Genomic DNA, 18,736 nt, shown 5'->3' with positions numbered 1-18,736 from the left:
TTAAGAAATAATGGAAACTCAGATGATTCGTTCCACAACCCAAAAATATCCATATAAACGTGATTACAATACTGTAATATAATACAAAACAGTAAAGAAAATACAGAATACAAAGAAATATAAACAAATTAGCATGCACTTACCTTTGAAAACTTTCACGGCCGGTGTGAGGGAGACGAGAGAACGGTTATTGTGTAGCAAGACTCTCACCATCACTAACGGAATCACTGCCATCTATTGGCTCAATGGAATCTTTTTCTTTTCGTTCAACTTTAACAAGGAACCTATCCAATGACACTTGCTTTTGCCTCCTCTTGAGGATTTCACGGAAATGTGACACTGCACTGACAACCACCCACAATCCCGCAGGGAGAGAGAGAGAGAGAGAACGAATTGTGATCATGTGACACTTGGCATCAAGAACTAGTAGTATTGCAAGACATTGCTCGTTTATCAAGTTAAAGTTTATTAGAAATATTTGCTCATCTTGTAGAACACTCACAGAACAAGTTACTCGCAATCCAAGGTTTTACTGTACTTGTTCGTAGGAATTCAAGATTAGAACATTCAAAACTCAAGCCATGTATGTAATTGACCACATTAAGAAACTAAAATGAAGAGTCCCATGATCATCTCAATAGACATACAAAAAGCTTTAGACAAATGCCAGCATCCATTTCTGAAAAAACAAAACAAAACAAAACCTCCCAGCAAACTGGTAACAGAAGGGAACTTCCTCAACCTCAACCTCACAAAGAAAATCAATGAAAACATACAGCTAACATTGTATATTTAAGTTTATTTATTTATTTTGAGAGAGACAGAGACAGTATGAGTGGGGGAGGGGCAGAGAGAGAGGAAGAGAGAATTCCAAAGAGGCTCCTCGTTGCCAGCATAGAACCTGATGCAGGGCTCAAACTCATAAAACTATGAGATCATGACCTGAGCCAAAACCAAGAGTCAGACGCTTAATCGACTGAGCCACCCAGGCACTCCTACAGCTAAGGTTATATTTAACAATGAAATACTGAGTGCTCTGCTCTAATATCAGGATTAAAATTAGGATTTCTCTCCACTTCTAGTCTACCTTGTTCTGGTTGCGCTAGTCAGGGAAGAAAAAGAAATAAAAGGTCTCTCCTCTGGAAAAGAAGTAAAGCTCACTTCCCTCACAAATGACAAGGTCATTTACATAGAAAACTAGATGGGATTTAAAAATAAAATTTTTTAGTTTTATTATATAAAATTTATATTTATATAAAAATAAATAAGTAATATTATTATTTAAAAAATATTTTTTTTTAACTTTTAAATAGTTTTAACTACTGACCAAGGAAGAATTTCAGGATGAATGGACTGCTCCGGCTCCTGAGTTCATGGCTGCTCCACCTGCGGTCCCAGACCTGCTCTGCAGGCAGGCATGTGCCTCTGTGCCTTTTCAGCAATTCCCCACCAAAGACTGGAGTGCTCAGCACCCCGCTGAAGACTGGGGTGCGGCTCCCCCTGTTCAGGCCACAGAATGGGTAGTAATGACCACTGAGTGGTCTTAAGCTGTTCCTGTATAATCTGTGGAACAAAATTGAAATACAATTGATGGAAAATAGATGGTTTCTTTGAAAAATAAATAATAAGAGCTCCTAAAATTAATAAAGTTGTTTGGCAAAGTTACACAAGATCCACAGAAGCATTTCAAGCTTTGTTTCCCTGTAAACACTGCTTTAGCTGCAGCCCACAAAGTTGGACATGTACCACTTATTAAATCAGTTCAAGATGGTACCTGATTAAAGACTTCCACTTTGACTCATGTTTATTCAGAAGTGTTTTCTGAGTTCAGATTATTTAGGAGAATATCCTAGTATCTTTTTGCTACTGACTTCTAGCTTCATCCCATTATAGTCAAAGACTGTGTAATTTCTTTCCTTGGTTTAGATTTGTTTTATGTCCCAGAATTTTGTAAGATTTTTTTTTCTTTTTTTTAAGTAGGCTCCATACCCAACGTGAAGCCCAAGGCAGGACTTGAACTTATGACCCTGAGGTCAAGGTCTGAGCTGAGATCAAGGGTCAAATGCTTAACCAACTGAGCCACCCAGGAGCCACTACTTTGTAAGATTTTAATTTTTTTTTAATTTTTTTTTCAACATTTATTTATTTTTGGGACAGAGAGAGACAGAGCATGAACGGGGGAGGGGCAGAGAGAGAGGGAGACACAGAATCGGAAACAGGCTCCAGGCTCTGAGCCATCAGCCCAGAGCCCGATGCGGGGCTCGAACTCACGGACCGCGAGATCGTGACCTGGCTGAAGTCGGACGCTTAACCGACTGTGCCACCCAGGCGCCCCAGATTTTAATTTTTTTAATGTTTATTTATTTTTGAGAGAGAGACAGAGTGCAAGCGGGGAAAGAGCAGAGAGAGAGGAAGACACAGAATCCGAAGCAGGCTCCAGGCTCTGAGCTGTGAGCACAGAGCCCAACATGGGGCTCAAACTCACAAACTATGAGATCATGACCTGAGCCAAAGTTGGATGCTTAACCAACTGAGCCACCCAGACACCCCACTCTGCACCCCACAGTGCACACTGGTTTCAGTGGTTTTTTTATCATACAGCTGTGCACGTATTAACACAACCACAATATTTCAATCACCACAAATAAAACAAAAACAAAAAACCCTGTAGCCCTCAGCCATCACCCTAAGTAGCCTTATCCCTCCCATCTCTGGGCAACATGAACTTACTCTGTTTCCATACATTTGCTCACTCGGGACATTTTCTATAAAAGAAATCTATCATCTGTAGGAAATGACCTTTACTTAGCACAATGTTTTCAAGGTGCATCTGGCCTGTGCCTTATATCAGAACTTTATTCCTTTTTTTTTTTTTTTTAAGTTTATTTATTTTGAGAGTGTGAGCCATCACACGCGCGTGCGTGCACAGGGCCCCAAATGGGCTCTCTTCACCAACCAGTGAGATCATGACCTGATCTGAAATCAAGAATCTGATACTTAAGTGACTGAGCCACCCAAGCGCCCCCTACTTTATTCCTTTTGAAAAACTTTTTAGGATGTAGTTTAATACACATAAAGCAAATTTTACCGTGCAATGTACAGGTCGAGCATCTGTCAAACAGCTCTTTCATCCCCCTGCCAGAAATTCTCCCTTTATGGGGCGGTTTGTGAGTTCGAACCCTAAATCGGGCTCCGTGCTAACACGGCAGAGCCAGCTTGGGATTCTCTCTTTCTCTCGCTCTCTTTTCTCTCTCTGCCCCTTCCCGACTGGCGTTCTCTTTTTCTCTCTCTCTCTCTCAAAATAAACGAATTAATTAGAAAAAGGTATTCTGCCTTTATCATCACATGTCTTGTCCCCCAGGCTCAATGAGACACCCTGCCCCAACAAAAACTTCCAACAAACCACGCTCCCATCCGGGGCACTATCTCTCATCCACCTCAGACGCTGAATCAAACCACCCAGGGACCTTCGAGCCCAGGGTCACTGTGCCCACCCAGCCTCCTCCTCAGCACCCAATCCCGAGCTCAGACCTCGGGCCTCACCACAGGGCTTCCGGGGGTTCTGCTGGGCCACCAGACCAAAGGTCAAGGACGGAAGCTCCTCGTGCACCTTCGGCTCCCCGCCCACCCACCGCACTTCCGCTCGGCTCCCCGTACCCCTGACGCGCAGGCGCAGCAGCGGGTGGAAGAGCCCTTGGGGACATCTGGTTCCCGGATTTCCCACCTCCACCTGTGAGGCAACATGGCCGCGCCCTGACCCCTACTTGCCCTTGGCGGCAGCCGCTTTAGGAAGCGTGCCAGCTTTGGTAAAACCACTTTTTCCTTGCCCGGAGTCCAAAGCTGTCCCGCTTGGGCTGAAGCGATTGTAACTAACCACCCGTCACTAGGTCTTGCTTGTTCCCAGCGGAGCACCACCACTTACCCAGCTGAGCGGCACGCTCCGCCTGGCACACGGAGGTGGTTCGTATTTGTGGCATGTGTGAGGAAGACAAGCCATCCCTTCACAGACGTCTCCATGAATGTCCTCTCACATAAAGCCCCATCATCAATGATCTCCCCCCAGATATTCCACAAGCACTGATTCCCCAGCCCTCCAGTTATTACGGAACTAGCGCATTTGCTCCTTGGTGAGTTACAGATAACAAACTACACAAGGGGAGCTTGGGTGGATCGGTGGGTTATGCCTCTGACTTCCGCTCAGGTTTTGATCTCGTGATTTGTGAGTTGGAGTCCCTCACAGGGCTTTGCCCTGATGGCGCAGAGCCTGCTTGGGATTCTCTCTTTCCGTCTCTCTGCCCCTCCCCTATCATGCTCAAAATAAATACACTTTAAAAAAAAAAAAAAGGGCAATTCCAAGTGGAATTGTCACAAAGGAAGTTTTATTTTCAGCAAATACGGAGATTACAGGGATTAACTCCCAAAGCCCTGAATTCCCAAGGAGTGAGTTTCTTTTATTTAAGGGTTAGGATGAATATTCAGAAAGAGGAGTTTTGTCATCCTTTGTAGAGGTGGAAATAAGGTCATGCCTGCATCTTAAGGCAATTGGCCTATACATACATTGTATGTTATGTTAATGAGGTTTGTGCTCTTCCTTAGGCAGAGATTTTTTTTAATACATATTTTTGTATTTTAGAGCTCAAACAAGGGAGTGGGACAGAGGGAGAGACAGAGAGAGAGAGAGAGAGAGGGATAGAGAATCTTAAGCAGGCTCCAACTCAGGGCAGAGCCCATTGCAGGGCTGGATCCCATGGCCCTTGGGATCATGACCTGACCCAAAATCAAGTCAGTTGCTTATCCAACTGAGCCTCAGGTGCCCCGAGATTTTAACATTATAATGAAGCAGAAATAAATGTCAGACATGGAGAAGGAGCTATATGTGCATGCTCCAAGAGCCAGCATAAACTGGATTCTTGGCCTCATCATCTTGGGCAAAGGGTTCAGGGCCTAGCTTACTTTTGAAACAGCACTTAAGAGTTTTGTTTTTGTTTTTGTTTTTACCACTGACTTTCTCTTAAATGGTTAGGCTACAGACTTAGTTTTTACGCTAACTTTGTTCCCTAAAAATTCTTAACTACTAAGGTTCTTGCATTTCTTTGTAATCTAGACACCTCCTAGGAAGTTCTGCAAGAATTGTGCTAAGGCAAGTAGGGCACAGATTACAGAAAATAGCTGGGGGCCTAAAATGACTTGTCATTTTAGAAAATGAAATTTAAAAAACACCAGTAACTTGTCTTTTTCTGTGGACCCCTCTTTCTACTCACAAAATGGTTGCATTTGGGGGGGGGGGGTGTATGAAAATATTTGACCATTAAATATTGGGATAGTACTCAGTCTACGCATCCTCTTTTAATATCTGTTCAACAATTTTGGAGAGGAAATGAATGGACACTTTTCTAAGCCACCAAATTGATTTTGCTAATTGTCATGAACTACCTGTGGTCTCCAAAGAACAGAGTCCAAAACAGTTGCTTTGGACCACCATAAACCATCTTAGGACAAAAGATGATAATGATAATTCAATCTACCACTTGCACAATGCTCCAGGCACAGTTCTAAATGCTTTGCAAACATCAAGTTATTTAAATTTCATAAGAGGGGCACCTGGGTGGCTCAGATGGTTGAGCATCTGACTTTGGCTCGGGTCATGATCTTTTGGTTCCTGAGTTTGAGCCCCACATCAGGCTTGCTGCTGTCAGTGCAAAGCCCGCTTCGGATCCTCTGTCCCCCACCCCCCCCCCGCCCCTCTCTTTGCTCCTCCCCACTCCCACATTCTCTCTCTCAAAATAAATAAAATTTAAAGAATTAAAAAGCTATGGCAGAGGAATAATGGCCCCCAAAGATGCCCATGCCCTACCCCCCAGAACCTGTGAACATGTTACCTTATATGACAAAAGGGACTTTGCAGATGTGATTAAGTTGAGGATCTGAAGATGGTGAAATAATCCTGGACTATGTGGTGGGCCCAATATAATCACAGGGACCCTATAAGAGGAAGGCAGGAAGGTCAGAGTCAGAGTAGGAGATGTGAAAATGGAAGCAGAAATCAGAGTCAAAAAGATTTGAAGATGCTATGTGTCTGGCTTTGAAGAGGGAGGGTTTCTTATTTACAGAAAATTCAAAATAACTGCATGGCACCTGGGACCCAGATCTTGGTTTCTAATACCATTCTCCAATAAAATGAACCAGGGTTCCTTGGAGAAATGACTGACTGGAGGACTGAGGATATATATAAGTTGAGTCTGGGGCACCTTGTAGTTCAAAAATAAATAGATAGATAGATAGATAGATAGACAGAGTGTTCAGTGACAACAACAAATCCACAGTGATGGGGGTATTTTAAAGAGGCACAGGAATCCACTGAAAACAATCTCAATGGCCAAAATTGGAAAAAATCTGAGGAACAAAATAAACTAGTATTGGATTATAACCCAAGGTATAAAATAAATGTCCAGGAATCCATACTGATATAAATGATTAAACAAATAAGGTAGAACAGATAAATCTCCCATGCAGAATTCCAAATAATTTATGTAGCTACCTCACCTTCAAGGAGATAAAGCATTAACTCTCTACTCTGGAATTGCGGGCTATCATGCACAGTGATTGCTTTCCAAAAAGCATAGTACACAAAGGGTCAGGGACGGGGGGAAGTAGGGAAGAATGACCTTATAATGGAGAAACCTGACAAATACATCTCTTAGGTTCAAGGATGTTGACAGTATGTCCCCTTGGCATGATATGATATTTTACTTCTGTGGTCTTCCCCCAAAACATAGAACACCTGTCTAATAATAAAAAATATTAGGCCAATCCCAATAGAGGGACATTTTACAAAATACCTGCCCAGCACTTCTCAAAACTGTCATGGTCATTAAAAGCAAGGAACATCTGAGAGACTGTCATAGCCAAGAAGGGACTAAGAGGTATTACAACAAAACGTAATATGGTATCCCAGATGGAATCCTAGAACAGAAAGGGACATTAGGTAAAAAACATAGTATGGACTTTAGTTAACAATAATGTACCAGTATTGATTCATTCATTGTAACAAATGTACCACATTAATGTTAGATGTTAGTTACAGAGAAACTGGATGTGGGATATATGGGAACTCTATGCAATTTTTTTTCCTGTAAATCTAAAATTGGTCTAAAAAACATAGTTTAGGGGAGAAAAAAGTTAACATAGCCAGGCTACCGGATAAATAGTACAAGAGTGGGGCAGTTGGTTAAGTTCAGTTGGTTAAGCATCTGACTTCGGCTCAGTCATGACCTCACGGTTCATGGGTTGGAGCCCCACTTCAGGCTCTGTGCTGACAGCTCAGAGCCTGTAGCCTGCTTCAGATTCTGTGTCTCTCTCTTTATATATCCCTCCCATTTGTGCTGTCTGTCTGTCTCTCTCTCTCTCTCTCTCTCAAAAATAAATAAACGTTAAATATATGTATATATATGTATGTATAACAGTACAAGAGTAGCTAGTATAAGAGAGGAAGGAGGGGCGCCTGGGCGGCTCAGTAGGTTAAGCGTCTGACTCTTGATCTCACTCAGGTCATGATCTCATGATTCGTGAGTTCAATCCCCACATTGAGCTCTGTGCTGACAGTGTGGAGCCTGTTTGGGACTCCCTTTCTCTCTGCCCCTCCCCCACATGTGCACTCACGCCCTCTGTCTCAAAATGAATAAGTTTTTTAAAAGACATAAGGAATTTTGGGGGAGAGGAGATAACTTCTATTTCTGATCTTTATGATGAAGGAAGAACATCACAGGGGAGGGGAGGTGTTCTGGAGGCAAGCAAATATGGGAGTAGAGGCCAAATGTGGCAATACTTGTCAATTTGGAAAACACTAGCATAGAACCAATACCATCCGCTTTCAGAGGGATATTATTGAGAAAGGCGAGGAGGCAAGCCACAGGTACTGTCCAAGCACTGTTGAAGCAGGAAACCACGGCAGCTCTTGGCAAAGAATCTTCTTTTTTTTTTTTTTTCCTTTCCTGAAAATCATTTTTTCTGGCAGGCTGACTCCAAGAAAGCCCTCAATGATTCCCAACTTTTGGTATTCATACTCTTCTGTAAAACTCTCCCCGTCCCCAGCATGTGCTGGCCTAGCAACTTGCTTCTGAGACAAGATGATAGCAGAGACAGTGGATTTAGATGTCATATGCACAATGTGATACTGTCTATAAACCATCTTCAAATGAGTTATGAGTCATTCACAAAGCGATGAGGAAGAGCTCAAGGCATTCTATCTCAAAATACACATTTAGGAGATTTATCTGATGAAAAATGAGGGTGGACTTATGACAAGCCTCCAAATATCCATTGCAACCATAGGTTTATCTCCTTTGTGAGATCTCTGCCATTTGGCTAAAGATTCCACACACTTAACGTATCCGCAGACATTTCTCGTTTCTGACACGAGGCCACAGAATATAACCGAAAACCTTATCCTATTCACCCCTGTAACTTGGCAGGTTTGGGGTGTTCAAACCCAGCACATTCCAAAGGACTGAGCTTTTTTTCCAAGTTTATTATTTAGGAGAGAGAGTGCATGAGCACATGAGCAGGGGAGGGGCAGAGACAGAGACAGAGAGAGAGAATCCCAAGCAGACTCCATGCTGTCAGCACAGAGCCCGACGTGGGGCTCAATCCCACAAACTGTGAGATCATGATCTGAGTCGAAATCAAGAGTCGGACACTTAACCGACTGAGTCACCCAGGCACCCCCAAATGGACTGACCTTTGACTAGCACCTTGGAGAGAACCTCTCAGCCCCTGGAGTATACTGCCTGAGAAGAGCGTCTTTGTATATTTGGGGTTTGGGCCACACGGTGTAGTTTATGCTAGCAATGTTTTTGGTAAACACCTGTTTTTGTTCACCTGTTGACCTTGAGGAGTGTGGAGTGTGAGTTCAGGTCAGACATATGGTTGCTCCATTCCTACATAAGCACAAGTAAACACCCTGGGCACTGAGACAAAGGTGAGTTTCCCTGGTTGGCAATATTCCATATGAGGTGTCACATTGTGGCGGAAGAATTAAGCACTGTCCATACAATTCCACTGAGAAAAGGCAACTGGAAATATATACCTGGTTTCTCCTGGATTCTGCCCTATGCATTTTACATTTGCTAATTCAATCTGTAACTTTTCACTATAATAACTATAACCATAAGCATAGCAGTTCTTAAGAGCTTTATCAGTCCTTTTTGAGAATAATCCAATGGGAAAGTGACCTTAAGGACCTGCTATAACTGTCTTCCTATAATTTTTTTCCTATGAGAACTTATTGATGATTTGGAAGTCAAGCTCACTACAATTCAACCTAAGAGCCACTGATATTTAATGACGTTTATCTTTCCATTATCAGTGCTTCATTAGGGTACTCTCAGTGAAAGTTTTCAACTGCATAAAAAGCTAAAACTTTTATTCAAAGACTTTTCCAATACTCTGGTTTCTCTTCAGACCGTATAAATCTTTCACCTTTTAAAAGGCTTTTCCATGAGTGTATCAAATTTTCCTTATGAGTTTACTGTGACCTAAAATAAAACACAATTGGTAACTGAAGGCACTACCACATTGACAGTATCCATAAGGTTTCTCTCCTGTGCAGATTCTCTGTTGTCTCCTAAAAGTGCACATCTAACAACAGGTTGTCCTACAAGAACTATATTCCTATCCCCACTTGTGTTTAATGTCTGGAATACCACAGAAGGCCTTCCAGTCACTGTTTAACAGAGTTTCCTCTTGTATGGGGTCTGTGATACACAATGAGCTGGAATTTCCACAGAAACAATTTTCACCTTGCCTAAATCTACATGTGTCTCTCTCCTGTGACTTGCCTTGTGTTTGATGAGGCATGACTTGTGAGAGGCTTTCCTACAATCGCTGCATCCATATTGTGTCTCTCTGTATGGATTCCCTGATGTCTACTGAGTACTGACTTTGTGAAATAGCCTTTCCCACATTCACTACCTTTATAAGGTTTCTCTCCTATATAGTTATTTGATGTCTCATGAGACTTGACTTCTGAAAGCAGGATTTTCCAGCGCCACTGCCTACATAGGGAGAATTTCCGGTGTCAGATCCCTGATGTGTACCGAGCTGAGACTTCCTGGACACAGCTTTCCCACACTCACTGCAACCATAGGGCTTCATTCTTCTTTCAGTTTGCTGATGTATCCTACAGAATACTTCACCACATTTAAGGTGTTTACATGGTTTCTCCTGCATGAGTTCTCTGATGTGCAGTGAGCTAAAACTTCTGAAGAAATTTTTCCCACATACACTGCATCCATGGGGCTTTTGTTCTGTATGAGTTCTCTGATGTCCAGTGAGCAGAGACCTTCTCATAAAGGTTTTACCACATTCAATACATTCATGTTTCTTTCTTTTCCTTTTCCAGTTTGATGTGTAATGAATTGTCAATTGGTGCTGATGGTGTTTCTGTATTGACTGCATTTAATTCCAGTGTAACATTTTTCATGCTTAATACGAGGAAATGATTTATCTATTAAACTTATCGGTATTCTTCACTGCACAGCTTTTATTCTGGTTAACTAACTTTGAATTAGAGTTCAGTATGTCAAAACTACCATGACTTTGCCTTAAAGTAACAAGATTTCTTTACAGATGAAACATATTTCCAGATGAACTGTGTTCATGACCTCTTTCCATGTTCTTTTTTTTTTAAATATGAAATTTATTGTCAGATTGGTTTCCATACAACACCCAGTGCTCCTCCCAACAGGTGACCTCCTCAATGCCCATCACCCACCCTACCCTCCCTCCCACTCCCCATCAACCCTCAGTTTGTTCTCAGTTTTTAAGAGTCTCTTATGGTTTGGCTACCTCCCTCTCTAACTTTTTTTTTCCTTCCCCTCCCCCATGGTCTTCTGTTAAGTTTCTCAGGATCCACATAGGAGTGAAAACATATGGAATCTGTCCTTCTCTGTATGACTTATTTCACTTAGCATAACACTCTCCAGTTCCATCCACGTTGCTCAAAAGGCCATATTTCATTCTTTCTCATTGCCAAGTAGTATTCCATTGTGTATATAAACCACAAAATCTTTATCCATTCATCAGTTGATGGACGTTTAGGCTCTTTCCATAATTTGGCTATTGTTGAAAGTGCTTCTATAAACATTGGGGTACATCTTTCCATGTTCTTTAGCTTGTTTTGGATTTCCAAAGGCCACTGCATATGATCACCAACTTCTCAAACTTCTAGGGAAAAAAATGAATTCTTTCACAATAATGTTACAGAACGTAACTGCTTCTAAAATACCATGGTTTGGGCTGACTCTCTGACAATTCTACTGTCACATGAAAGAAATCATTAAGCATAAATTTCTTTCTTGGACAAGAGGAGAAACACAATGAAGTAAAGTCATAATGTACAAAAAAAAAAAAAAGCAACCCAAACCAAACCAAACCAAAAACAGTTGATACAGAATCAATGGTAGAAAATTTCCAATTAGTAAAACTTTTTGGTGCTCTTCGAATAGATCTTTGCAAAATGGGCAAAGAGGATGAAGCAGAAATGTATCTCATTAACACAAGATCAGGTAAGGTGGAGAGACATCTGATCTAACATGATGAGGGGACGTAGCCATTCATTCTACCAATATTTATTGAATGTATACTATGTATCATGTATTGTAAACAGCACTGGGGTACAGACTAAAGAGAAACGTTCTCTGCATTCCAGTGGGCAAAAAGAGAACAAAATGGAAGGAAAGAAATAAGACAACTAGAGACCAAAAAGTGGTTCAAAGGATATGAAAAAGAATGGAAGTTGATCAACTTTACATAGATAATCAGCAATGAGAAAATAAAAGTTGAGCCAAGAAACCAGGAATAAGGAATGTAAAGAATTACAGAAGGTTTTGTTCAAGTACAATGGCAGTACAAAGGCCTGGAGACAGAGGTTTCGGCCAGATCAAGACACAGAAAGGTAGCCAGTAGGTCCTGAGTACAATCCCAATACAGGGAGAAAGAAGAATTAATGTTCAAAAGGTAGATGGGAGTTAGATCATGTAGATCTGACAGGAGGAATCAGAATCTGACGCTATTACCAGTGACAAGCCACTGGGAGTTTTGAGCAGGTGGCATCATGTTCCGATTTACATTTCCAAAGGATTCCTGACTGTTACACAGATACTGATGGGAGAAGGCGGAGTGTGGGAGAGAGAGGAAACAGGAAGTTAATGTAGTAAGGCAGCCAAGAGATAATGGTGGCTGGGTCAAGAGCAACAACAGTGGAGATGTCAAGTGGATGAACTCAGGATACATTTAGGAGAAAGAAAAGACAACATTCAATGTTGAATTCAATGTGGACTGTGAGTAAAAGGGAGGAATCGCAGAGTTTTCCTAGGCATTTGGCTTAAATGCCTAAGTACTGGCTGTACTGTTGAGGAGCATCAGGAAGATAGGTTTTGAATGTGGGAAAAACCAGGTCTATATTTTGAGGCACAAACATTTTGAGATGGTTATTGGATATCTAAGTTCAGACTCAATTGGAGATAGGAATGTGGAGGAAGATTTTGGCTGGAAGACAAATTTGGGTGTTATCTATTTAGAAATATTACCTAAAGAGAAATGACTAGGTGAGGTCTCTCTGGGAGAGTTAAAAACCAGGAAAATGATGACTCAGGCCTTTACGCATTCTGACTTTTAGGGTTTTGTAAAGAGGAAATGCCCAGAGAATGAGGGAGGCCCTTCCAGGAGCAAAAGAGAAGTGACTCATGACCAGGGAAATAAGCAGGTATAGGTATTTACTTAGAACAAATTCTGGAAGAGGCAGGTCAGAAAGCAAAATTTCTTTCAGTGGACATCCTGCTCCCGAATCTTGTCTCTCTTATTAATTCAGTAATACTGCTACCAAGTTAATTTCCCTAAAGTGCCCTTCTCTTACAATGTGGGGAAGATTCCTGTAGTCAATGCTCTAACTTTCTGTCTGAGGTTATTCTCATATAAGGACGAGAAAGAGGATCATCATGTGTCTTTTAAAATTTTTAAATCCTGTGAATTTTAAAACCAAAAAGTTGGTGGGGCGTCCGACTCTTCAGACTCTTGATTTCTCAAGTCATGATCTCACCGTCATGGGTTTGAGGCCCACTTTGGCCTCTGCGCTGGCAGTGCGGAGCCTGCTTGGGATTCTGTCTCCCTCTCTCTCTCCCCCTTCCCACTTGTGCTCTCTCTCTCTCTCTCCAAATAAATATTAAATACACACATACATAAGTAAAAAATAAAATTAGGCCAGAGAACCATCTAAACCATCTAAGCATCCATTAGCACAACACTGCTGAACTGTCACTTTTTCCTTTCAAGTCCCTTAAATAACGGAACTACAGACTATAATAGCTGGCTTTCTCCTGTTACATTCCCCAAGCCCTCTTCTTGCCAATGAGACTCCTGATTCTTCCTGAATTCTGTATTTATACCTTAGTTGTTACAGATCTGGAATTCATCAATTAAGGGGTCCTCATTCTAGATCAAGAAACTGGGGCACTTAATCTTCGACTTGTAGAGACTGGTTTAAAGGAAGCTAACTTGGAATTCAAGGAATAGAGAGAAAACTAATTTTTTTAAAAATGTTTATTTATTTTTGAGAGACAGAGAGAGACATGGCACGAGTGGGGGAGGGGCATAGAGAGAGGGAGACACAGAATCTGAAGCAGGCTCCAGGCTCTGAGTTGTCAGCACACAGCCCAATGCGGGGCTCGAACTCAAGACCTGTGAGATCACAACCTGACCGGAAGTCGGACGCTCAGCTGACTGAGCCACCCAGGCACCCTGAGAAAACTAAATATAAGCAAAATATTGTATCTTGGAGTCTCTGGATCACAGAGGGATTTAAATATCATATAGTTGGTAACAGGGTTATAACTAGGATTTTTTAGACTAGGGAAACTAAACCAAGAGTAACAACGAAGATGAATCAAAAGACCTGATCCCGTAAATATATGTGGAAATCAGCAAAGTATCCATGAATTTTATGGTTTGATTTCAGGTGAAACCTAAGATTGTGAATTTCTTTGTTTTGTTTTTTTTGTTGTTGTTGTTTAAGTGAATTCCATTATTTCAGTACATTTGGGAGCTGTAATTCATCCTGAAAATTACAATATTTATAGCTCCTCCCTTACCATTTCATTATAAAAATTTTCAAACATACACACAAGTTGAAAGAATTATACCCTGAACAGCCATATGCCCACCTCCCTGATTCTACAGTTAACATTTTGCTACACTTGCTCTATCTCATATTCGCCCATCCAGAATGAGGAACTAAATACATAAACATCAAAAGACCAGGTTGTTATGGAAACACAGCACTCAAAGTGGGTTGAAGGTCAGGAAGGGAAATCAGTATTATCCAATGAAGCAGGAAAGTTCACTAGTCAGAAGACAGCGATGAATCTGAAGTATTCTCTTTGCAGAGAGGCATGGAAGACTGGATTTCCAACGCAAGAGAAGAGGAAGGAACATACAATGGCCCTATGGTTGGCAACGAAAAAGGGAAAGATTTGAGAATGCTCAGTACAAAAAAAAAATCTAAGCAAAACAAATCAAGACCCTAGATGAAGTAAAACAGGACCAAATCCAGAGGTGGGAACACAGAAGTATTTTCCTCTAAATGCATAAGCGATGAATAACATAGGAAAGCAATAACCAGAGACTCCATTTAGATATCCTTAGAGACCATCAAAAGTTTGGAAACTAGAAGATGAGTCACCTCCACAGTATTTCAAAAGTGTGAGGCCTTCACGAACCAAGGAATTTACTTCTATTTCTCTTCTACCTGGATGCTTCTCATTCACTTACCTGGAAAGCTCCAAGCATGGTTTTCCTTTTCCATTTACGGTTTATCTCCTAGCTTCAATTTGAAGATTTCCATGGTCTGGTATTTTGGTACCCTATTAGGAAAAATTGCAGAATACTTGAAAAATATATTTGGGCACGATATGCAGACATTGTTACATAACACCTTTTACAGATTGTGCAAGTATACCTTGGACTAGGGCTTATCCTGAAGAGTGGGGAGAACACTCCCCCATCCATCTAGGAGACTGAGAATCTACCGCTTACAAAGTTCAAGTCTTATGTAGGGGTCAGCAGACTAAGGCCCATGACTGTAACTAAGAAAAGTTTCTACATTTTAAGTGTTATAAAGAAAAAAGGAGAATATGATACAGAGGACAGTTAGTAGCCCATAGGGCCTACAGTATTTACTACCTGGCCCTCCAGAAAAACTTTCGCAACCTCTCTTACATTACTCAGCACTTCAGATACCCCCCAAAATCAGTCCACAATTGAGAAAGACGAGGTGTCAATTGGACACCTTGAGTGACACAGGGAACCAGTCCTCTCCGCCACATTGCTAGGAGCTGCCCACTCCTCCCAGGTGAATTGCACAACTACATCTTCAAATAACAATGATCCTGCAGCAGTATATTCTTTTTTTTTTTTTTTTAAGATGGTATGTTTTGTTATGTTATTTGAGAAAGAGCACACATGAGCAGGGGAGAGGGGCAGAGGAGAGAATCTTAAGCTGCCTCAACACTCACCATGGAGCCCAATGCAGGGCTCGATCCTACGACCCTGGGATCATGACCTGAGCTGAAATCAAGACTCAGAGGCTCAACTGATTGAGTCACCCAGGTGCCTCGCAGTAAGTTCTTCTTTCATCTGAGGTGATTATTTGACAGTTTGGAAGAGATCTGTGGAAATCTAATCATTTCTAATGTATAGGCTGTATCTATACGTGTGAATTTACATTACATATTGTCGAAGAGAGGGAAGTCTTATATAGACATCCTGCTACTATAATTCAGTCATCCATTTACTCAATAATTCAGAAGGTTTTCTAAATTAAAGGGGGCACCTAGGTGGCTCAGTCAGTTAAGTGTCCAAGTCTTGGTTTCAGCCCAGGTCGCGATCTCACAGTTCATGGGTTTGAGCCCCACATTGGGCTCTGTGCTGACAGTGTGGAACCTGCTTGGGATTCTCTCTCTGTACCTCCCCTCCACACTTGCTCACTCTCTCTAAATAAATAAATAAATACACTTTTAAAAAAGAAAGAAAAGGGGCGCCTGGGTGGCTCAGTCGCTTAAGCGTCCAACTTCGGCTCAGGTCATGATCTCATGGTCTGTGGTTTCAAGCCCCATGTCAGGCTCTGTGCTGACAGCTCAGAGCCTGGAGCCTGCTTTGGATTCTGTGTCTCCCTCTCTCTCTGCCCCTCCCCTGCTCATGCTCTGTCTCTCTCTGTCTCAAAAATAAATAAAAACATTTAAAAAAAATTTTAAAAAAAGAAAGAAAAAAACAAATTCTACTGGTAGTTCTATACTCAAAATCCAATTCAGCAAATGGTTTGAGAGGCCATTTAAACCTTAATTCATCTCGGTAAATCTAGGTTTTATATCTTGAAAAAGATGGGATAACAGAAGGTATTAAAGGAACTCTAGAAGGAACAACCACTGGTTTAATAAATGCTTTATGCTGGCCAGGTATACAAATGTATAAAAATTCACTTTATTATGTGTATGCTATACCCCAATAAGAAAGCACAAACGTGCATATGTGTGTGTGTATGCACATGCATGGACACACACACACACAGGAAATAGAAAAACAACCACAGAAAGCTTCTTCATGCATACACCAGAAAGCTGCTATTGAAGCCACTACCCACTGTAGGGCCATCGAGAAATTTATTGAAATTTCAATGCCAGGAAATATTTATGTCTCTGAGCAAAGGATCTACTTTCTCTGTACAAAACTGCAAATCACGTAACATTTAGTGCTTCTCTTGCTGGAAATGGCTGCCAAAAATATTGGAGATCATCTGGGTAGCTTAACATAAATAATTCAGAGTCTTTTTTTTAATTAATATTCTGACTTTTAAAATTCTGAGCAGATTCTATGACCTACACTTCCACCATTCCAAGTTTGCCTTGATTTTGACATTATAGTCAATATTTAGTTTTCTACAAATTCAGGCCTTTATCAATGTGTATTTTTCCCACTAGTCAAATCAATTTGTATAAGCCTCCACAAATGCAACAGGAAAGAAAGAAGGGATAAAGAAATCTGTAAAACTCACTTGGACCTTGGTCCTTTCCTTCTGCTCTTAGAAAATGGCCAGAACTGAGATCTTTGTCCTTTTATTCTTCTAGATTGTCACTCGGATTCTGGTCACAGATTTCACAGGTCATGTTAATGACGTCCCCAGAAATAATGCTCCCTGCTCCTGACTTCACTTGATTCTAAGAACTCAAAAGCAAATTCACTTTAAGCAGTATATCCCCCTGAGCCACACACCTTGTCAGTGGTACCACAGGTGCTGTGGTAGGCAGAATCGTGCCCACTGGAAGATACCCACTTTCTAATCTCTGGAACCTGTGAACATGCTACACCACATGGCAAAGGGGGATTCAGGATGCTGATGAAATTACAGTTGCTAATCAGATAACCCCAAAATAGGGAGATTTCCTGGATTATTCAGGTGGGCCAAATGTCATCACAAGGGTCCCCATAAGTGAAAAGCAGAAGAATCCAGAGAGATGTGATGTGACAAGAAATCCACACACCATTGCTGGCTGTGAAGATGAGGGGAAAGGGAGACAGGAGGCAAGGAGCGGGGACGGCCTCTGGAAGCTGGAAAAGGCAACGAAACAGATTCTCCCTTAGAGCCTACAGAGAAGAAAGTACTCCTACTGACAGGAAAATCCTTAACTTTAGCAGAGGAAAATCCATGTTGAACTTATAATCCATAGAACTGTAGGGTAATAAACTTGCATCGTTTAAGCCACTAAGGTTATGTTAATTTATTACAGAACGAATAGAAAACTCATATAGGTGTCCCCTAACATAAAATCTCAATACTTTAGGGGCGCCTGGCTGGCACAGTGGGTAGAGCATCAAATGTTTGATCTCAGGATTGTAAGTGCAACCCCACATTGGGTGCAGAGATTACTTAAAAATAAAATCTTTTTCTTTTTTGAGAGAACATGAGATCAACCACCAGCAGGGGAAGGGCAGAGAGAGAGGCAGATACAGAATCCGAAGCAGGCTCCAGGCTCTGAGCTGTCAGCATTTCTGGCTTGCACTCTGTCTCTCTGTCTCTCAAAAATAAAATAAACATTAAAAAAAAATTTAGAAACCCTGAGGCAATGTGCATTGTTTTAAACCACTAAGTTTGTGGTACACAGCAATGGAACACTAATACACTGAATGACATAGAAATTTTAAATATCAAAGCTAGTGAGAAGCAGCTAAGGCAATACATGGAGAAATTTATATCCTGGTATATGTTACCTACTTTTATGTACATTAGTTCACTTAATTTCACATCCCTTGGAAAGATTTATTCAAGGCACATGGATAAGGGGAAAAGCACTATTAAAAAAACAGGTTTATTCACACCCTTTATTCTTGAGCCAAAATTATTTGCAGATAATAAGACTGCTCAACTTAAAAAATGTAAATGTGGGGAGGCTGGGTAGCTTAGTCAGGTGAGTGTCCAACTCTTGATTTCAGCTCAGGTCATGATCCAAGGGTAGTGGGATCAAGCCCCACGTCAGGCTCCATGCCCATGGAGTCTGCTTAAGATTCTCATTCTCTCTCTCTCTCTCTCTCTCTCTCTCTCTCTCTCTGCAACTCTCCCTGGCTTGCCCTCTTTCACTCTCAAGTAAAAAATAAATAAATAATGTAAAGGAATTCACTGAAACTTTCACTT

General features: G+C 41.3%; 1 protein-coding gene across 12 annotated transcripts in view; it reads right to left on the bottom strand.

The window, feature by feature from the left end:
• Positions 1 to 11,028: 11,028 nt before the first annotated feature.
• Positions 11,029 to 18,736, bottom strand: part of LOC125153773 (zinc finger protein 350-like) — a 35,901-nt gene continuing 28,193 nt past the window's right edge. For 3 of the 12 annotated variants that reach the window (XR_007147567.1, XR_007147560.1, XR_007147564.1), the window contains exons 8-10: positions 17,102 to 17,189; positions 14,824 to 14,915; positions 11,029 to 11,223 (exon numbers count right to left, since the gene is read on the bottom strand). The gene's annotated coding sequence lies outside the window, so the exon portion shown is untranslated. Of the gene's footprint in view, positions 11,224 to 14,823; positions 14,916 to 17,101; positions 17,272 to 18,736 lie in introns of those variants that run through there. The other 9 variants (XR_007147559.1, XR_007147563.1, XR_007147556.1 and 6 more) reach the window with 6 other exon arrangements.

This window comes from Prionailurus viverrinus, chromosome E2, assembly GCF_022837055.1.
Source record: "Prionailurus viverrinus isolate Anna chromosome E2, UM_Priviv_1.0, whole genome shotgun sequence".
NCBI classification, from domain to species: Eukaryota; Metazoa; Chordata; class Mammalia; order Carnivora; family Felidae; genus Prionailurus; species Prionailurus viverrinus.
Note: the sequence above shows the minus strand (reverse complement) of the source record. Positions and strands in the feature narration are given on the sequence as shown.